This window comes from Leucoraja erinacea, chromosome 9 (genome assembly GCF_028641065.1).
Source record: "Leucoraja erinacea ecotype New England chromosome 9, Leri_hhj_1, whole genome shotgun sequence".
NCBI classification, from domain to species: Eukaryota; Metazoa; Chordata; class Chondrichthyes; order Rajiformes; family Rajidae; genus Leucoraja; species Leucoraja erinaceus.
In genome coordinates this window covers 20,524,061-20,547,203 of record NC_073385.1, presented here as the reverse complement: position 1 = coordinate 20,547,203, position 23,143 = coordinate 20,524,061, and the positions used below count along the sequence as shown (strand labels likewise).

Genomic DNA, 23,143 nt, shown 5'->3' with positions numbered 1-23,143 from the left:
ACTCCCTCACCCCCGCACCCCCCCACAGATTTAATAGGAATATAAGTGGTAACTTAGTGGGTGTATGGAACAAGCTGCCAGAGGGGGTAGTTGAGGTTGGGACTATCACAACGTTTAAGAAACAGTTAGACAGGTACATGGATAGGACAGGTTTGGAAGGATATGGGCCAAACGCGGGCAGGTGGGACTAGTGTAGCTGGGACAGGTTTGGAGGGATATGGACCAAGCGCAGGCAGGTGGGACTAGTGTAGCTGGGACAGGTTTGGAGGGATATGGGCCAAGTGCGGGCAGGTGGGACTAGTGTAGCTGGGACAGGTTTGGAGGGATATGGACCAAACAGACTGCTGCGGCAAGAGAAAGCCTGGCTGGAGCTGAGACACAGCAGGGAAGCGGGGGGGGGAGTGGGTGGGTTTGAAAGGCGGTGGACAGTTTAACTGAACTTGTTTTTCAGCTGGGACCAAACATCCTGAACCGGCCACCAGCCCGACACTGGGCAGGGAATGGCTGTTCAATGTTTCACAGAGAGCAGCTCTTGTTTGAAGCTTGATGCTGTGTCAGCAACGCTCTCCCCCTTTCCTCAGCTGCTGTCCCACAGCTTGGCATCACAACCTTTCCATTTGCACCACATCCAGATCTAGAATGAGCTTCAGACGTGGAAACATTTACCACTTTTCCATTTGGACAGATGTGTGGACAGCAAGCGTCTAGAGGCTAATGGGCCAAGCACAGGGAATGGTCGGCAGGATGGGCTGAAGGGCCTGTTTCTGTGCTGTAAAGCTCTTGGACTAGAGGTGTACAAAATCATGAGAAAAATAGATACGGTGAACGCACAGAATCTTTTAACCAGGGTAGGAGGATCACGGAGCAGAGGGGACAGATTTAACGGGAAGCTGAGGGGCAACGTTTCCACACAGAGGGAGGAGGGTGAATGAAACGAGCTGCCAGAGGAGATAGTTGATGCAGGGACTATCACAACATTTAAAAGACACTTCAACAGGTACATGGATAGGACAGGTTCAGAGAGATATGGGCCAAACGCGGCCAAATGCTTAGATGGGGCATCTTGGTCAGCATGGAGGAGTTGGGCCGAAGGGCCTGTTTCCCTGCTGTGTACCCCTGTGACTGTGAGGGAGGGGACAGTGAGAATGAAAGTGAAGGGCGGAGAATGTATTTGCGAGGTGAGAGGCAGGGAAGGGGTTAAGGCAGGAGACTGGGGGGGGGGGGGGGGGAGCGCTGGGTGTAATGGGATTGAAAGCCTTGGCGTGTGATCGGTTTGAGTGGAATCTAAGCCGAATGCAAGGATTTTGGCCGCGAGCCAGGGTTGCTGTCAGTTTGGAAATCAATGGAATGCAGTCAGCATTTTTTATACTTTCCCTCTGTTATTTTAACAAATGTGCGGCTGAGGCCAAACTTAACACAGTGAAGAGTTACAGCAGCCAAGGCCCAGAACAAACTAATTACCAGCTGATTCATTCTTTATGACTTTAACAGACCCCCCTCCCCACCATTTACTTTCTCCATTTCAAGATGAGCTGCTGATTTTGTGTGTGAGCTCTGTCACAGAGCAGCAGCTACAGAGAGAGGCAGCCGTTCACTCCTGGCGTTGCACTGCCTTGTATTTCAACAGCCCCTACCCGGGCCTGGCCTGCACCCCTGGTCTGGTTTGGGTGTGGATGGCGTCCAAATGGAAACCTGATGTAGGATTCTTGGGTCAGTAACTTTGTTTGTGTAAAAAAGCGAAAAGAGAAAAGTTGCAACAGATAACGTAATTGGCTCAGTAATAAACTCTGCTGCTTCCAATGACCCCCCTCATTGATCAATGCCGTCTCCTGGTAAATGAGGCATTTTAAACAAGCCTGAAGAAGGGTTTTGGCCCGAAACGTCGCCTATTTCCTTCGCTCCATAGATGCTGCCGCACCTGCTGAGTTTCTCCAGCATATTTGTCTACCTTCGATTTTCCAGCATCTGCAGTTCCTTCTTAAACATTTAAACAAGCCTGCCTGGTGTGTGGACAAATGTCAGTAGTGTCCCAGTGTCAGGCCTATCATTCAATACCCAATCCCCATCAAGGTGTACAGTACAGAAACAGGCCCTTCGGCCCACCACATCCACATTGACCCTTCTACCCATCTACACTAATCCTATTAAATGCCCGTATCCTACTCTGGCGTCCCATGCCTGTTGTATTGTCTCCATTACATCGAGGGCAGTGATGCGGGGGGGGTGTTGACTATAGACAATAGGTGCAGGAGTAGGCCATTCAGCCCTTCGAGCCAGCACCGCCATTCAATGTGATCATGGCTGATCATCCACAACCAATACCCCGTTCCTGCCTTCTCCCCATATCTCCTGCTTCCGCTAATTTTAAGAGCCCTATCTAGCTCTCTCTTAAAAGCATCCAGAGAACCGGCCTCCACCGCCCTCTGAGGCAGAGAATTCCACAGACTTACCACTCTCTGTGAGTCTCCGTTCTAAATGGCTTACTCCTTATTCTTAAACTGTGGCCCCTGGTTCTGGACTCCCCCAACATCTGGAACATGTTTCCTGCCTTTAGCGTGTCCAAGCCCTTAACAGTCTTATATGTTTCAACAAGATTCCCTCTCATCCTTCTAAACTCCAGAGTGTACAAGCCCAGCCACTCCATTCTCTCAGCATATGACAGTCCCGCCATCCCTCGAATTAACCTTGTAAACCTAGGCTGCACTCCCTCAATAGCAAGAATGTCATTCCTCAAATTAGGGGACCAAAACTGCACACAATACTCCAGGTGTGGTCTCACTAGGGCTCTGTACAACTGCAGAAGGACCTCTGACCTGCGGCCTTCTGGTCAACAACCTCTGCACCGTCTCCAAAATCCATAGCTCCCTGACACTGGCACCACATGTAGATAGAGCTTTAAACGGGGTACGGATGGCGAACTCCCAAATACTTCATCAGCTGAACACTGCGAGTAATAGGTGGCTGTGTAATAGTCCAGAGTGTGTCATCGCCATTTACATCCAGAATAAAACAACTCAACTCTTACTTGTTGCAGCTTAATAGACAATAGACAATAGGTGCAGGAGGAAGCCATTCGGCCCTTTGAACCAGCACTGCCATTCATTGTGATCATGGCTGAACATTCACAATCAGTAACTGTGCCTGCCTTGATTCCACTCGCCCCCACAGCTCTAACACAAGAACACAACAAATCAGTATAGGATCATCAATAACACTAGAAATCTGGGCAATGCTAGGTAATCAGACCATAACAGCACCAATCGTAGCACATCGTACAACTGCTACAATGCCCATGTAAGCAGCTGCAGAAAACTGATCAAAACACTCAATGCTGGAGAAACTCAGCCGGTCAGGCAGCATCTGTGAAGGGTGTGGACAGACAACGCTGCGACCCTCTGATGGAGTGGGGGGAATGTAGCTACAAACCAGAGATAGAGGCAGGATAAAGCCAGGCAAGTGATGGGTGGATACACCTCACCCCCACCCCCACCCCACACCCCAATTCAACCTCACTTCACCCCCACCCCCAACCCACCCCACCCACCCCCACCCCCCACACCCACTCCCCAACCCCCCCCCCCCACCACCCCCCCCCACCCCCACCCCCCCCCCCCACCCCCCCCCCCCCCCCCCCACCCCCCCCCCCCCCCACCCCCCTCCCTCCCCCCCCCCCCCCCCCCCCCCCCCCCCCCCCCCCCCCCCCCCCCCCCCGCCCCCCCCCCCCCCCCCCCACCCCCCCCCCCCCACCCCACCCCCCCCCCCCCCCCCCACCCCCCACCCCCCACCCCCACCCCCCGCCCCGAGCTTGCAGCAGCTGAACTTTCACCCTGGTGCTACTTTGAGCCAGATTGTTTTCCAGTCTTCAGCCGTGTTCCGTAAACCCAGTTCATGGAAACAGAATCCTTTTGTGTTCTGGAATTTTCCTGTCAGCCCGTCCAACAAAGTGCTCTTCCCTTGCAGGGTGGAAACTCTACAGTTGAAGCTTCACTGTACATCCCTGCAGAGAGCACACACACACACGCACACACGCACACACGCACACACGCACACACGCACACACGCACACGCACTCACCCGCACACACACACACACACGCACACACACACACGCGCACACACACACGCACACACGCACACACGCCCGCACACACAGCCCGCACACACAGCCCGCACACACAGCCCGCATACACACACGCGCCCACACGCACTCCACACACACACCCCGCACACCCACACACACCCACACGTACACACAAGCACCCACACGTACACACAAGCACTCTAAACAATAGACAATAGGTGCAGGAGTAGGCCATTCAGCCCTTTGAGTCAGCACCGCCATTCAATGTGATCATGGCTGATTATCCCCAAAGATTGGATGAATAAGTTTATTGGCCAAGTATTCACATACAAGGAATTTGCCTTGGTGCTCCGCTCGCAAGTGACACATGACATACAGTGACAGTTAAGAATGACACATAAAACATTAAACATTAATAATAAAACATTATTGATTAAACATGTGAATTAAATAAAATACCAGAGCAAAAGGAGGCTACAGATTTTTGGTTATTGAGTAGAGCTACTACTCGTGGAAAAAAGCTGTTTTTATGTCTGGCAGTGGCGGCTTTGACAGTCCGGAGTCGCCTTCCAGAGGGAAGTGATTCTAAGAGTTTGTGGCCAGGGTGAGAGGGGTCAGAGATGATCTTGCCCGCTCGCTTCCTGGCCCTTGCAGTGTACAGTTCATCAGTGGAGGGAAGGTTGCAGCCAATAACCTTCTCAGCGGATCGGACGATTCGCTGCAGCCTCCAGGTGTCGTGCTTGGTGGCTGAGCCAAACCAGACCATGATGGAGAAGGTGAGGACAGACTCAACGATGGCCGTGTAGAATTGGACCATCATTGCCTGTGGCAGATTGTGCTTCCTCAGCTGCCGTAGGAAATACATCCTCTGTTGGGCCTTTTTGACTGTGGAGTCGATGGTAGCCCCCCATTTAAGGTCCTAGGAGATGATGGTTCCCAGGAACTTAAAGGACTCCACAGATGTGACTGTGGTGTTGTTGATGGTGAGTGGGGTGAAGAGAGGAAGAGCTCTCCTAAAGTCTACTATCAATCCCACTGTCTTAAGAGCATTGAGCTCCAGGTTGTTGCGATGGCACCAGGATGCCAGCTGTGACACTTCCTGTCTGTAGGCAGATTCCTCCCCATCCTGGATCAGTCCAATCAGGGTTGAGTCGTCCGCAAACTTGAGAAGCTTGACAGAGGTGTCTGTGGAGGTGCAGTCATTGGTGTAGTACCCCGTTCCTTCCTTCTCCCCATATCCCCTGACTCCGCTATCTTTAAGAGCCCTATCTAGCTCTCTCTTGAAAGTATCCAGAGAACCGGCCTCCTCCGCCCTCTGAGGCAGAGATTCACAACTCTCTGTGTGGAAAAAGTGATTCCTCGTCTCCAGTCTAAATGGCCTACCCCTTATTCTTAAACTGTGGCCCCTGGTTCTGGACTCCCCCAACATCATATAACCATATAACAATTACAGCACAGAAACAGGCCATCTTGGCCCTTCTAGTCCGTGCCGAACACGTATTCTCCCCTAGTCCCATCTACCTGCACTCAAGACTATAACCCTCCATTCCTTTCCCGTCCATATAACTATCCAATTTATTTTTTAATGATAAAATCGAACCTGCCTCCACCACCTTCACTGGAAGCTCATTCCACACAGCTACCACTCTCTGAGTAAAGAAGTTCCCCCTCATGTTACCCCTAAACTTCTGTCCCTTAATTCTCAAGTCATGTCCTCTTGTTTGAATCTTCCCTACTCTCAGTGGGAAAAGCTTATCCACGTCAACTCTGTCTATCCCTCTCATCATTATAAAGACCTCTATCAAGTCCCCCCTTAACCTTCTGCGCTCCAAAGAATAAAGACCTAACTTGTTCAACCTTTCTCTGTAACTTAGTTGCTGAAACCCAGGCAACATTCCAGTAAATCTCCTCTGTACTCTCTCTATTTTGTTGACATCCTTCCTATAATTAGGCGACCAAAATTGTACACCATACTCCAGAATTGGCCTCACCAATGCCTTGTACAATTTGAACATTACATCCCAACTTCTATACTCAATGCTCTGATTTATAAAGGCCAGCACACCAAAAGCTTTCTTTACCACCCTATCTACATGAGATTCCACCTTCAGGGAACTGTGCACAGTTATTCCCAGATCCCTCTGTTCAACTGCATTCTTCAATTCCCTACCATTTACCATGTACGTCCTATTTTGATTTGTCCTGCCAAGATGTAGCACCTCACACTTAGCAGCATTAAACTCCATCTGCCATCTTTCAGCCCACTCTTCCAACTGGCATATCTGTAGACTTTGAAAATCCACTTCATTATCCACAACACCACCTATCTTAGTATCATCTGCATACTTACTAATCCAATTTACCACACCATCATCCAGATCATTGATGTAGATGACAAACAACAGTGGACCCAACACAGATCCCTGTGGCACCCCACTAGTCACTGGCCTCCAACCTGACAAACAACCATCCACCATTACTCTCTGGCATCTCCCATTCAGCCACTGTTGAATCCATCTTGCTACTCCACCATTAATACCCAACAATTGAACCATCTTAACCAACCTTCCATGAGAAACCTTGTCAAAGGCCTTACTGAAGTCCATATATACAACATCCACCGCTTTACCCTCAACAATTTCCCGAGTAACCTCTTCAAAAAATTCAAGAAGATTAGTCAAACATGAACTTCCAGGCACAAATCCATGTTGACTGTTCCTAATCAGACCCTGTTTATCCAGATGCTTATATATATTATCTCTAAGTATCATTTCCATTAATTTGCCCACCACTGACGTCAAATTAACAGGTCTATAATTGTTAGGTTTACTCTTAGAACCCTTTTTAAACAATGGAACAACATGCGCAGTACGCCAATCCTCCGGCACTATTCCCATTTCTAATGACATTTGAAATATTTCTGTCATAGCCCCTGCTATTTCTACACTAACTTTCCTCAATGTCCTAGGGAATATCCTGTCCGGACCTGGAGACTTATCCACTTTTATATTTCTCAAAAGTGTCAGTACTTCCTCTTCTTTGAATCTCATAGTTTCCATAGCTACTTTACTTGTTTCCCTTACCTCACATAATTGAATATCCTTCTCCTTGGTGAATACCGAAGAAAATAAATTGTTCAATATCTCCCCCATCTCTTTTGGCTCTGCAGATAGCTGTCCACTCTGACTCTCTAATGGACCAATTTTATCCCTCGTTATCCTTTTGCTATTAATATAGCTGTAGAAACCCTTTGGATTTACTTTCACCTTACTTGCCAAAGCAACCTCATATCTTCTTTATCTTTTCTAATTTCTTTCTTAAGATTCTTTTTACATTCTTTATACTCCTCAAACACCTAATTTACTCCATGCTGCCTATAATTATTGTAGATCTCTCTCTTTTTCCGAACCAAGTGTCCAATTTCCCTTGAAAACCATGGCTCTTTCCAATTTTTACTATTTCCTTTCAACCGAACAGGGACATAAAGATTCTGTACTCTTAAAATTTCACCTTTAAATGTCCTCCATTTCTCTTCCACATCTTTCCCATAAAACAAAGTCCCAACTTACTCCTTTTAAATCCTTTTGCATCTCCTCAAAGTTAGCCTTTCTCCAATCAAAAATCTCAACCCTAGGTCCAGTTCTGACCCTCTCCAGAATTATATTGAAACTAATGATATCGGGAACATGTTTCTTGCCTCTAGCATGTCCAGACCCTTAATAATCTTATAAGCTTCAAAAAGAACCCCTCTCATCCTAAATTCCACAGTATACAAGCCCAGCCGCTCCATTCTCTCAACATATGACAGTCCCGTCATCCCGGGAATTAACCTGGTGAACCTACGCTGCACTCCCTCAATGGCTCTGACCCCTGTCCCTGGATGACTGTCCATGACAGGCCAATCGCCAGCATCATTGGTAACCTTCTTCAGTGGTAATCAAGTCAGGGCCCTTCTTCACATTTTATACACTATAGTACACACTGCACTTTCTACGAGTGCAGGAAGGAACTGCAGATGCTGGTGTGCACAAAATGCTGGAGTAACTCAGCGGGACAGGCAGCATCTCTGGAGAGAAACATAGAAACATAGAAATTAGGTGCAGGAGTAGGCCATTCGGCCCTTCAAGCCTGCACCGCCATTCAATATGATCATGGCTGATCATCCAACTCAGTATCCCGTACCTGCCTTCTCTCCATACCCCCTGATTCCCTTAGCCACAAGGGCCACATCTAACTCCCTCTTAAATATAGCCAATGAACTGGCCTCAACTACCCTCTGTGGCAGAGAGTTCCAGAGATTCACCACTCTCTGTGTGAAAATGGGTGAATTGAAGGAATGGGTGAAGTGAAGGAATGGGTGACATTTCAGGTCGAGTCCCTTCAGAGTCAGGGGAGGGAGACTAGAGATATGTGGACGGGTAAGGTGTGAAAACGACAGATCAAAGCAGACGATGATCAAGGAAATGTGGAAGAGTTGATGGTTGGCTCAGGGGATGGTGAAAACGAAGCGTACACACAGTAAAATTAATCAGGAGGAGAGTGAAACTAGTCGGAGAACTAGGGCGGGGGAGGGATGGAGAGAGAGGGAAAGCAAGGGTTACTTGAAGTTAGAGAAGTCAATAGTGATACCGCTGGGTTATAAGTGGCCCAAGAGAAGAGTCTAAGAGATTCTGGGCACCTTCATCCACAGAGATTGGAACAAAATATTAGTTTAATAACTGTTATTTCCCTTTGCTTTGTGCACTTTCCACTGTAAAGGAGCCACGTTACTTGTTTAAGATTGAGAGCAGCTGAATGTTGTGATTAGTTGTCCTGGTTCTCACGCCCCGACTCCCGTGTCCCACTGTCTCTTGTCCCTATCAAGGTCGTGCCCCATCTCTGCTGGACGACGTCCCAAGCTGGAGTCTTGTTACTTTTCTTGGCAAGGCGTGAGCCTTTGATCAGTGGCGGCCATTAGCTTCCCTCCATGGGCAAGGCTACGCTGTGTTTCTTCTTGTGTTTTGCCTCACAGACGTGCATTCTGACTGTGTGTGTGTGTGTGTGTATGTGTGTGCATGGGACAGTCACACAAGTGGATCAGGCCATCAGCTCTATCCTATCACTGCAACCTGTAGAGTAATAGATGACTTTCACTTCGGAGATACAGCATGGAAACAGGCCCTTCGGCCCACTGTATCCACGCTGACCATTGATCGCCCGGGTGTTCGCACTAGTTCGATGTTATCCCACTTTCACATCCACTCCCTACGCACCAGGGGCAATTTACAGAGGGCCAATTAACCTACAAACCCGCATGGCTTTGGGATGTGGGAGGAAACCGGAGCACCCGAAGGAAACCCACGTGGTCACAGGGAGAGCATGCAAATTACACATAGACAGCACCCGTGACTGGATCTCAAGAAGGGCTCCGACCCAAAATGTAACCCATCCTTTTTCTCCACAGATGCTGCCTGACCCGCCGAGTTACTCCAGCACTCTGTGAAACGTCACCTATCCATGTTCTCCACAGATGCTGCCTGACCCGCTGAGTTACTCCAGCATCTGCAGCTCCTGGCAAGTGGTGATGGGGTTTAGGATAGGCAGATGGTTGAACAAGGGCCAGAGTTGAAGACTAAAAGTGTGAGACAGGGTGAGAGGTGTTGTGAATTGTGGGGGGTGGGGGGTGGAGGAGAGAGGAGTGGGTGTGAGTTGTGTCTCTCATTTACACTGGCCCCTCATCACGTCCCAGCTAAGGCCAGAAGATTCTAGCTTAAGAGGGTTGATTGGAAACTGTCCAGAGAAAGGACAGTTATTGAGGAAGTGCTGAAACACATTTCCCGCACAAAGTAGGATGTTTGGAGCAAGGCACCAGGAGCGCATACACCCACGCAATCTCTGTTACTGCTGCCTGTGGAGAGAGAGTTAGGGAGGAACAGATACCACAAATTCCCGCACAATTCCACGCACGGGTAGGTCTGGCTGTCCAAACACACAGCGTAACCACGCACGCCAATAACCTTCCCACACACACACACAAACCACTCACAGCTCACAGCTTCTCTCAACACTACAGCCTTCCTTAACTCAGAGAGGTGTGTGTGGGTGTGTGTGAGTGTGTGTGTGCGTGTGTGTGTGTGTGTGCGCATGCGTAGGTGCGGTGTGCGTATACGTGTGTGTGCATGTGGTTGTGCGTGGTACAGTCTACAGGCATAGACAACGATCGTTTTGCTGAGCACTTCGACTCTGTGCACCAAGGCTGACTGATCTCCCAGTTTAGACTGTAGACATACAGCACAGATACAGGGTCCACCGAGTCCGTGCCGACCAGCGATCCCCGTACACTAGCAGCACTACCCTACACACTAGGGACAATTTATAATTTTACCAAAGCCAATTAGCCTACAAACCTGTGTGTCTTTGGCGTCTGGGAGGAAACCGGAGTTCCCAGAGAAATCCCATGCGGTCACAGGGAGACCGTGCAAACTCCGTACAGACAGCACCCATAGTAGGATGGAGCCTGGGTCTCTGGCGTTGTGAGGCAGCCACTCTACCACTGTTACTGTTACCCATTCCAACTCCCCTTCCCATTCCCACGCTGACCTGGGCCTCCTCCACTGTCAGAGTGAGGCCACACACAAACGGGAGGAACACCACCTCATATTCTGCTTGGGGAGTTCACAACCCAGTGGTATGAACACTGAAGTCTCAATTTTTCCTTAAAACCCCACCCTGCCCCCTCCCCTTTCTTGCCCCCCCCCACCCACCCCTCTCTCTCTCCTCTGCCCCTCATGGACTTGCTCCTATTCCTCCCCTCTGGGGTATGATGGCAAAGCTGAGGTGTGTATGTGGCCACACTGAACGACACACGCAGCTACCTACACAACATTCCTGCTCACATTATTATTATTATTATTCCTGGAAATACTTTTCCCAAGGTAAAAGCCAAGTTGCTGTTCATTCCTGTGGTTTCTCCTGCACTGTGATAAGATAATGAACTATGAAGGCAGAAAAGTAAACATGCCAGCATAACCGAGCGGCATTGTGTGCAGTTTTGGTCCCCTAATTTGAGGAAGGACATTCTTGCTATTGAGGGAGTACAGCGTGGGTTTACAAGGTTAATTCCCTGTCCCCATTCCTGCTTTACAGAGTGTACCGTGGCAACACATATTCTTGCTATTGAGGGAGTGCAGCGTAGGTTTACAAGGTTAATTCCCGGGATGGCGGGACAGTCATATGCTGAGAGAATGGAGCGGCTGAGCTTGTACACTCTGGAGTTTAGAAGGATGAGAGGGTATCTCATTGAAACATATAAGATTGTTAAGGGCTTGGAAACGCTTGAGGCAGGAACCATGTTCCCGATGTTGGGGGAGTCCAGAACCAGGGGCCACAGTTTAAGAATAAGGAGTAAGCCATTTAGAACGGAGACGAGGAAACACTTTTTCTCACAGAGTGGTGAGTCTGTGGAATTCTCTGCCTCAGAGGGCGGTGGAGGCCGGTTTTCTGGATGCTTTGAGGAGAGAGCTAGATAGGGCTCATAAAAATAGCGGAGTCAGGGGATATGGGGAGAAGGCAGGAACGGGGATGATCAGCCATGATCATATTGAATGGCGGTGCTGGCTCGAAGGGCCGAATGGCCTACTCCGTCTATTGTGAAGCCGAGACCCACGGGGCAGGAAGTTGCCTCCCTCACTCCACACCCTCGTCACAGACCGAAGGCCCAACACAAAAATCAACCGCACTGTAACGCAGCATGCCAGCTAACCTCTGGAACAATGCTCAATGTGTACGCTGGCCAGAGGCACACAAGCAGCCTGTGTACAGAGGGGTCTTGGGGTCCAGGTCCACAGCTCTTTGCAAGTGCCAAGTACATGGAGTGGTAAAGAATGCTTGCCTTCAACATTGCGTCAGGGCAGTGAGTGTAAGAGTCAAGAAGTTACAATCCAAAGAGAGACACAAAAAGCTGGAGTAACTCAGTGGGACAGGCAGCATCTCTGGAGAGAGGGAATGGGTGATGTTTCGGGTCAAAGGTAGACAAAAGTGCTGGAGAAACTCAGCGGGTGCAGCAGCATCTATGAAGCGAAGGAAATAGGCAATGTTTTGGCCCAAAACTTTGCCTATTTCCTTTGCTCCATAGATGCTGCTGCACCTGCTGAGTTTCTCCAGCACTTTTGTCTACCTTCGATTTTCCAGCATTTGCAGTTCCTTCTTAAACACAATGTTTCGGGTCAAGACCCTTCTTACAAATCCAGTTACAATCCAGCTTTATAAAACTTTGGTCAGATTGCATGTGGGGTATTGCGTGCAGTTCTGGTCGCCCCCATTACAGGGAGGATGTGGGGGCTTTGAAGACGGTGCAGAGGAGGTTCACCAGATTAGGGGGTGTCTGCTACAGGGAGAGGTTGGACAGACTGGGATTGTTTTCTCTGGAGCTCCGGAGCTTGTGGGGAAGTGTATAAAATGATGAGTGGCACAGATAGGATAGACAGTCAAAACATAGAAACATAGAAAATAGGTGCATGAGGAGGCCATTCGGCCCTTCGAGCCAGCACCGCCATTCATTGTGATCACGACTGATCATCCCCCATCAATAACCCGTGCCTGCCTTCTCCCCATATCCCTTGATTCCACTAGCCCCTAAAGCTCTATCTAACTCTCTCTTAAATCCATCCAGTGATTTGGCCTCCACTGCCCTCTGTGTGTGCGTGCGTGCCTGCGTGTGCGTGCGCGCGTGTGTGCGTGTATGCGCACGTGTGTGCGTGTGTGCGTATATGCGTACGTTTGTGCGTGCGTGTGTGTGTGCATGCACGTGCGTGCGTGTGTGCGTATATGCGTACCTGTGTGCGTGCATATGTGTGTACATGCACGTGTGTGCGTGTGTGTGTGCGTATGTGTGTGTGCGTGTGTGTGTACATGCACATGTGTGCGTGTGTGTGTGCGTGTGTGCGTATGTGTGTGCGTGTGTGTGTGCATGCACGTGTGTGCGTGCGTGTTCGAGCGTGCGTGTGTACCTGCTGAAGGCTTCACTCTGGTTGGGGAAGTGGGGGGGTCTCCTGGTCTGGGCTGATGATCATGGCTGATCATCCAGAATCACTACCCTGTTCCTGCTTTCTCCCCATATTCCCTGATTCCATAAGCCCTAAGAGCTAAATCTAACTCTCTCTTGAAAACATCCAGTGAATTGGCCTCCATTGCCTTCTGTGGCAGAGAATTCCACAGATTGACAACTCTCTGGGTGAAATATGTCCTGCTGGACTTTTCCCAGCAGTTCAGGCCCTGGAGTCCTGGCAACATGCCCAGCCATCTCTCCACACCCATTCCAGCTTCATGGCATCTTCCCTACAGTAGAGTGACAAAACTGAACAGACAGCGCGCGCTGCAGACTCACTGGAATGATGCAGGCTTTCACGGGATTCAATTATAAAGACAGATTACATTATCATAGTTCACATTCCTTTGCAATTACCTAATTAAGATCAGAAAAGCACGCTGAGAGTTAAATGTGAGATGCATTTTCATCTTCTGGGGACCCAATCAGGAAAGCACCCACCCCCCCACCACTGCCCTTTGAGTGCCTCCACCAGCCTTCTTCAACAGGTTGTGAGAACCTCAAAGCAGGATCGTGAGGAGCAGAAGAGGAGGAAGTATCTGGGCTTGCCCAGTGTTGATCGCACATCCACCTACTGGACAGGCCCCTCTGTCAGTCTTGAAGGGGCTCAGAGTTTGGACCCATGCGTTCATGACGTCCGTGCCTAATATAATTACAAAATCACACACTGTGGGCACAGAACCTGGCCCTTCAGCCCACCCTGTACATGTCGGCCGTGATACCTGTCTACATCTGCCCAGGTTAGACCTGTATCCCTCCACACCTGTCCCAACACCTACAACTTTGGTGCGGCACAGTGGCACAGCGGTAGAGTTGCTGCCTCACAGCGCTACAGTCCCGGGTTCCATCCTGACTACGGGTGCTGTCTGTACAGAGTTTGCACGTTCTCCCTGTGACCAGGTGGGTTTTCTCCGGGTGCTCCAGTTTTCTCCCACACTTCAAAGACATACAGGTTTGTAGGTTAATTGGCTTTGGTAAAGATTGTAAATTGTCCCTAGTGTGTAGGATAGTGCTAGTGTACGGGGTGATCGCTGGTTGAGTAATGCAGCTACCAACTCCATCTCCTGGCGGCTGTGTTGAGAATCTCAGCTCCCGCGGTGGGGAGTGCCGTCACCGCACTGGGACGATGTTATGGGTGGTGTTGGGGGAGAGACCTCTGATCACACCTGCCCACTACACTGATCTACACCAGCTCTGTCCGCTCTTACCAACAAACATGTCCTCCTTCACAATCCTTTCACAGGTCAGGTGTAAGTGAGCTGTCAGCAATTTTACATGTAAACCCCATCCCTTCCCATGTTAGGATGGAGATGTCAGAGACCAGAGGGCAGAGTTGTCAGGTGGGACAGGCAGACGCACGGTGGCCGGGTTTTCACACAGAGGGTGGTGGAGGAGGCAGATATGATAGTGGTGTTTAAGAGGCTGTTGGACAGGCAGATGGATGTGCAGGAAATGGAGGGACATGGATCACTTGCAGGCAGAGGAGATGAGTTAGTTGGCATCATGTTGGGCACGGACATTGTGGGCCAAGAGGGTCTGTCCCTGTGCTGGACTGTTGTGTGATGCTGAGACCAGCTGGGTGGGAGGTAGGGGAGATGGCGAGTAATAGAAACTTATAGTCTTATAGAAACTTACAAAATTCTTTAAGGGGTTGGACAGGCTAGATGCAGGAAGATTGTTCCCGATGTTGGGGAAGTCCAGAATAAGGGGTCACATTTTAAGGAGAAATCTTTTAGGACTGAGATGAGAAAAACATTTTTTACATAGTGGTGAATCTCTGGAATTCTCTGCCACAGAATATAGTTGAGGCCAGTTCATTGGCTACATTTACAAGGGAGTTAGATGTGGCCCTTGTGGCTAAAGGGATCAGGGGATATGGAGAGAAAGCAGGTACAGGATACTGAGTTGGATGATCAGCCATGATGATATTGAATGGCGGTGCAGGCTCGAAGGGCTGAATGGCCTACTCTCTTGCACCTATTTTCTATGTTTCTATGTAATAGGTTACAAAAGGAAACCACTGTCAGTTCAAAGCCCACTGTGGGAGAGGTTCTAGAATAAAGGGCTGGTAGACAGGCACGTGGATATGCAGGGAGTGCATCACGTGCAGGCAGATAAGAGTTGGTCACTTGTCACCGTCATTGTGGGCTGCTGGATGCTGACTCAGCACCATCACTACACTGCCAATATCCATAACTGCATTGTTGATCAGTTGCCCTGGCTCCATCACAGTTGTTGCTGGATCCCCCAGTACCGCTAGTTTCAACAGTGCCCTGGAGCTCAGCCTCACACACTCCACTTTGCATCAAGCTCAGCTAACACCGTCAGCTAAACCATGTCGCCTCTGTGCTAAACTACACTGGGGAAATAACCCAGTGGATACAGACTGACCAGTGGCCCGGATGTCATCTCCTGCTTTCTCAGCTCTTAAAGACGTGTCTGCAGAATTAGCGGATGCCTCCGTTATAATATGGGGATCGGTAGGAGTGGTTGAAGGTACGGCAAACTTCCTTGGTCTTTTGGTATTGCCTTCAGTTGCTTTCTTGGCTGCAGCGTCAACAGAGATGGAGCAGGACGTGGAAAAACTTTTCCCACTGAGAGTAGGGAAGATTCAAACTTGAGAATTAAGGGACTGAAGTTTAGGGGTAACATGAGGGGGAACTTCTTTACTCAGAGAGTGGTAGCTGTGTGGAATGAGCTTCCAGTGAAGGTGGTGGAGGCAGGTTAGTTTTTATCATTTAAAAATAAATTGGATAGTTATATGGATGGGAAGGGAATGGAGGGTTATGGTCTGAGCGCAGGTATATGGGACTAGGGGAGATTATGTGTTCGGCACGGACTAGAAGGGTCGAGATGGCCTGTTTCCGTGCTGTAATTGTTATATAGTTATAGGACAAACTGTAGGTGAGTTTTACACCCAGCAACTTGAAGCCTTCACGCTCCCCTTCACTGGGATGTGTGTGTACATGTCTACTCCACCTACTGACACCGTCACAAGAAGGGTCTCGACTCAAAACGTCACCCATTCCTTCTCTCCACAGATGCTGCCTGACCCGCTGAGTTACTCCAGCACTCTGTATCTATCTTCAGTGTACATTAGACCTGCTCCTTTGTGTTGTGACACTGTGAGACAGGTTGTTCACTTGCCACCATACTAAGCACTCTATCTCCTGCACTACCTGATCATGTTTGAGATCAGCCAGACTGCGGTGGTGTCAGCTGCAAGATTTACCACTTGCCAGGTCTCAGGAGACTGAGCTACGGGCACGTGGGGCAGGCTGGGACTTTATTCCTTGGAGCGCAGGAGGATGAGGGATCCTATAGAGGTGTATAAAATCAGGGGACTTGATAGGGTGAATGGAGAGTGTCTTATACCCAGGGCAGGGAATCAAGAACCAGAGGACATAGGCTTAAGGTGAGGGGGGAAAGATTTAATAGGAACCTGAGGGACAACTTTTCCCCACAGAGGGTGTTGGTATGGAACAGGCTGCCAGGAGAGGTAATTGAGGCAAATCTTGTAACAACATTTAAAAGACATTTGAAGAGGTTGATAGTGATTTTGGCCAAATGCTGGCAAATGGGATGAGTGTAGATGGGTCAGCATGGAGAAGGTGGGTGGGCTGAAGGGGCAAGGGGAGAGATGATGAGAGAGGTGGTGAGGGAGGGCAGGATGGAAGTGACTGGGAAGTGTGGCCATTCCTGGGCCTATATCTAATGCCTGCAAGCCCTGTTACTCCAGCATTGAGTGTTTGCTGACTTAGAGCAGTGTTGCTGCGGTAACGTCTCCATGTAAAGCAGGGGTTCCCAACCTTATTCCTCTTGTTTACCCCTGGCAACTTTAATATAACAATGTTCTTTCACTTATTTATGAACAACTAATGATAAACAGATACTGGTGTACCAGAACCAAACACAGTCAGCCAATGAGAACAAATATGTACACATCCACAATCAACTAATTTACCCCCTGGGTAGGCAAAATGTACCCCCTGGGGGTAGATTGAGCCCGGGTTGGGAACCCTTGGTGTAAAACCTTTGTACACTTCCCTCTCTGTAAACCCCCTGGCCCTGTCAACATCTGGGAGCTCTGCTTCTCCTTTTTATTCCTCTACCTCTGACATGAGCCAGTAAAACCACATTTCCTGCTTCAGTGCCACAAATACCTTGCAGCATTGCTACCTGCTGGGTGTACGCGCTCTGGTGCTGCTGTAAGAACCTGTACCTCACTGCACCTGTGCAGATGGCAATAAACGACAGCTTCAACCTCCTGATTTACAAAGACCAAACACTGCAGAATTTGGAAATCAGAAAACGGCAGAAGCACTCATATGGATCCGTTGTCCCCATGATACACGGCTAGACAGACCGACAGTCCCCACGATACACGGCTAGACAGACTCACAGTCCCCACGATACATGGTTAGACAGACCCACTGTCCCCACGATACATGGCTAGACAGACCCACTGTCCCCACGATACACGGCTAGACAGACCCACAGTCCCCACGATACACGGCTAGACAGACCCACTGTCCCCATGATACACGACTAGACAGACTCACAGTCCCCACAATACACGGCTAGACAGACCCACTGTCCCCATGATACACGGCTAGACAGACCCACTGTCCCCATGATACACGGCTAGACAGACCCACTGTCCCCATGATACACGGCTAGACAGACCCACTGTCCCCATGATACACGGCTAGACAGACCCACTGTCCCCACGATACACGGCTAGACAGACCCACTGTCCCCACAATACACGGCTAGACAGACCCACTGTCCCCACGATACACGGCTAGACAGACCCACTGTCCCCATGATACACGGCTAGACAGACCCACTGTCCCCACAATACACGGCTAGACAGACCCACTGTCCCCACGATACACATTGATAATACATAATAAACAAAATAAAACAATAAGTGAATGCCCCCAACCACTGGCTGGAAAGTTTTTACAGAGAGATCAGCATCTAATTTCATGGAAGATAGACACAGTGCTGGAGTAACTCAGCGGGTCAGGCAGCATCTGTGGAGAGAAGGAATGGGTGAGTTTTGTGTGGAGTCTGAGGAAGGGTTTAAAGCAGCATCTGCCCTTGCCTCTTACATGTTCCAGCGACATTCACGGGGTGGGCATGGTATAGTCTGGGTCTCTGGATGGGAACAGGATGGGATGGAGACAGTTTCTGGGAGATGTTTGCAGTAACTCGAGGAGTCTAGACCACCACTGCTCTTTTAACTTCTATTAATATGGCAGGAAGGTCTCTGAGCTATCAGGATGTAATCTTGCAACAGCCCCATCTGTCTCTCACTGATTTCTGGACGGCAGGGCAGATGTCTGTGAGATTAGAGGAAGCATTTGATCTGGGTTATTTTTGCACTGTAACAGAACTCCTGCTGCAGTTTGACACAGCGCTGGGATGTTGGCAGGCAGTGGCATCGTCGATCGACCAGCCCCACCTGCCCGCCCCCACTCTATCCTCCAACACAGAACCAAGCCTCAGCAGCCAAGCAAACCTTTCCCCCGCCTTTATAGCAACAATTACACTTTGAGTTTAGTGAGTTTAGTTCATTGTCACGTGTACCGAGGTACAGGGAAAAGCATTCCTAACCAGTCAATGGAAAGACAATACATGATTACAATCGAGTCGTTTACAGTGTACAGTATTATGATAAAGGGAATAATGTGAATAAAATGTAGGGCATAAGGTCATAAATGATAGCAGAATTAGGCCATTCGGCCCATCAAGTCTACTCTACCATTCAATCATGGCTGATCTATCTCTCCCTCCTAACCCCATTCTCCTGCCTTCTCCCCATAACAATAGACAATAGACAATAGGTGCAGGAGTAGGCCATTCAGCCCTTCAAGCCAGCACTGCCATTCACTGTGATCATGGCTGATCATCCCCAATCAGTACCCTATTCCTGCCTTCTCCTCATATCCACTGACTCCGCTATCTTTAAGAGGCCTATCAAGCTCTCCCTTGAAAGTATCCAGAGAACCGACTTCCACCACCCTCTGAGGTAGAGAATTCCACAGCTCTCTGGGTGAAAATGTGTTTCCTCATCTCCGTTCTAAATGGCTTACCCCTTATTCTTAAACTGTGGCCACTGGTTCTGGACTCCCCCACCATCAGGAACATGTTTCCTGCCTCTAACGTGTCCAAACCCTTAATAATCTTATATGTTTCAATGAGATCAACTAATTCTTCTAAATTCCAGAGTATACAAGTCCAGCCGCTCCATTCTCTCAGCATATGACAGTCCCGCCATCCCGGGAATTAACCTTGTGAATCTACGCTGTACTCCCTCAATAGCAAGAATGTCCTTCTTCAAATTTGGAGACCAAAACTGCACACAATACTCCAGGTGTGGTCTCACTAGGGCCCTGTACAACTGCTGAAGGACCTCTTTGCTCCTTCACTCAACTCCTCTTGTTATGAAGGCCAACATGCCATTTACTTTCTTCACTGCCTGCAGTCCCTGCATGCTTACTTTCATAGGCTGATGAACAAGGACCCTCAGATCCCGTTGTACATCCCCTTTTCCCAACCATTTAGATAATAATCTGCCTTCCTATTAGACACCATTTAGATAATAATCTGCCTTCCTGTTTTTGCTACCAATGTGGATAACCTCACATTTATCCATATTAAACTGCATCTGCCATGCATCTGCCCACTCACCCAACATATTCAAGTCACTGCATTCTCATAGCATCCTCCTCACAGTTCACACTGCCACCCAGCTTTGTGTCATCTGCAAATGTGCTAATGTTATTTTGAATCCCTTCATCTAAATCATTGATGTATATTGTAAATAGCTGTGGTCCCAGCACCGAGCCTTACGGTACCCCACTAGTCACTGCCTGCCATTCTGAAAGGGACCCGTTAATTCCTACTCTTTGTTTACTGTCTGCCAACCAATTTTCTACCCATGTCAGCACTCTACCCCCAATACCATGTGCTCTAATTTTGCCCACTAATCTCCTATGTGGGACCTTATCAAATGCTTTCTGACACCCATACTAAGCAAGAATATCCATTAACTGACCTCCACAGCCTTCTGTGGCAAAGAATTCCACAGATTCTCCACCCTCTTGACTAAATAAATTCCTCCTCATATCCTTCCTAAAGCAATGTCCTTTAGTTATGATGCTATGACCTCTAGTCCTAGACTCCCCCACTAGTGGAAACATCCTCTCCACATCCACTCTATCCAAGCCTTTCACTATTCTTTGTTTCAATGAGGCCCCCCCCCCCACCCCCCCCCCCATCCTTCTAAACTCCAGCGAGTACAGGCCCAGTGCCGACAAACGTTTATCAAATGTTAACCCACTAATTCCTGGGATCATTCTTGTAAACCTCCTCTGGACCCTCTCCAGAGCCAGCACATCCTTCCTCAGATATGGTGGCCAAATTTGCTCACAATATTCCACATGCGGCCTGACCAGCGCCTTATAGAGCCTCAGCATTACATCCCTGTTTTTGTATTCTCGCCCTCGTGAAATAAATGCTAGCATTGAGTTTGGTTTCTTTACTAACGATTCGACTTGCAGATTAACTTTTTGGGAATCCTGCACCAGCACTCCCAAGTCCCTTTGCACCTCCGATATCTGGATTCTCTCCTCATTTAGAATACACCTTAATTCCTACGACCACAATGCATGACTCCACACTTTGCTACACTATATTCAATCTGCCACTACTCTGCCCACTCTCCCAACGTGTCCAAGTCCTTGTGCAGAGTCCCTGCTTTCTCTACACTACCTGCCCCTCCACCTATTTTCGAATCATTTAATACAAGATAAAGCCAGTAATGTCCGATCAAAGATAGAGATAGTCTGAGGATCTCCAATGAGGTAGATAATAGTTTGGGACCGCTCTCTAGTAGTTGATAGGATGGTTCAGTTGCCTGATAATAGCTGGGAAGGAACTGTCCCTGAATCTGGAGGTGTGCGTTTTCACACTTCTATACCTTTTGCCCGATGGGAGAGGGGAGAAGAGAACAGTCCTTCTATAGGCAAGGGTCCCGATCACCTATCCTTGTTCTCCAAAGATGCCATCTGACCTGCTGAGTTACTCCAGTGCATTAACTAGCATCTACCGTTCCTTGTTTCTACAAAACTCGTAGGACATGACTCTCTCGATTTAGAACATCACAGGAACAGGTCCTTCATCCCATCCCTGTGATGAATATACTGCCAATATAAGCTCATCTCCTCTGCCTGCCTAAATCCCTCCCCGCATACACTTGTGCCCATCGCAAAGTCTCTTAAATGCCACTATTGTGTGTGCCTCCAGCACCATCACCAGCAGCTTGTTGCAGGCACTCACCCCCCACATCTCCTTTAAACTTTGCCCCTCTTACCTTAAAGCTATGCCCTCTAGTCTTTGATATTTCCATCCTGGGACATAGGTTCTGACTGTCTATCATATTTATGACTCATAATATTATATTTTTCTATCACCTCTGGATAAAACAATCCAAATCTGACACCCTCTAATCCAGGCATTATTCTGGTAATGGCAAAACGTGGGAAGGAGCTGCCTAGGAAGTGTCTGAAGAAGGGTCTCGACTTGAAACGTCACCCATTCCTTCACTCCAGAGATGCTGCCTGTTCCGCTGAGTTAATCCAGCATTTTGTGTCTATCATTGTGGTAAACCTCCTCTGCACCGTCTCCAAAGCCTGCACATCCTTCCTGTAATGGTGCACGCAATACTCCACATGTAGCAGCGCCGATTACTTCTCTGGTCCACTGCCTGATGTACCCTTGTACAGTATGATTGGTCTGGATTTTTGACTGTATCTCTAAATACGGGACAAGAACAAACCAATACCAGTCCCCACATTCACACCTCACTCTCGGCTGCGATGGGAGAGCATGCAGAGGAAAGCTTTCTGCAGTACACGTGACAATAATACAGCTAATCCTAAATAAGGCCAGCACTTTGAATAATATGTCAATATAAACAGAGTTAGACACTGAAAACTGGAGTAACACAGCAGCTCAGGCAGCATCTCTGGAGATAATTAATGGGTGACGTTTCGGGTCAAGATTCGTCTGAAGAAGGGTTTTGTCCTGAAATGTCACCCATTCCTTCTCGCCAGAGATGCTGCCTGTCCCGCTGAGTTACTGCAGCTTTTAATGTCTGCCTTTGGTTTAAAGCAGCATGTGCAGTTCCTACACAACACACAGGTGTATATTGGCACTCAGCGGGTTGAGAAGCTTGGCGGGGTGGGCAGTGAACGGTTTATCCTGCTGGAGATGAGCCCCGGCCCAGGCTGACCATTCATTTGCAAGGTGTGCCTTGCTGACTGGCACACGGCTCACATTCCACTGGCGTCCACAATGGCGGGCTGCTCCAGCCCCATTATCTAATAACCGCTGCACATTGCTCACATTCCAGCAGACCCTGTCAAAGAAGGATCACTGTTTGCTTTGGCAGCTGGGGCAGCAGACTAACAGAGCAGCATTGCAGGCTGACAAAAGTGCTGGAGAAACTCAGCGGGTGCAGCAGCATCTATGGAGCGAAGGAAATAGGCGACGTTTCGGGCCGAAACCCTTGGGTTTCGGCCTGAAACGTCGCCTATTTCCTTCGCTCCATAGATGCTGCTGCACCCGCTGAGTTTCTCCAGCACTTTTGTCTACCTTCGATTTTCCAGCATCTGCAGGTCCTTCTTAAACATACTGATTGGGGATGATCAGCCATGGTCACATTGAATGGTGGTGCTGGCTCGAAGGGCCGAATGGCCTACTCCTGTCTATTGCCTATTGGGATATGAGGAAAAGCTGTAGAACACAAAGCCTCCTCCCGCCTGCTCCTGCACTGGTTAAGGTCATGGGGCTAATTCCGACCCCCATGTCACTACCCCATTCTCTGCCCCCCACTATCTAATCATTTAAATATCCTGAATGTATAATATGAATCCACTCCCGCAGTTCGGGGGAGGGAGTTCCAGG

The 23,143-nt window shown here is 48.9% G+C and overlaps 1 protein-coding gene across 1 annotated transcript in view; it reads right to left on the bottom strand.

The window, feature by feature from the left end:
* ttll5 (tubulin tyrosine ligase-like family, member 5) overlaps positions 1 to 23,143 on the bottom strand; it is a 156,790-nt gene that overhangs the window by 14,490 nt on the left and 119,157 nt on the right.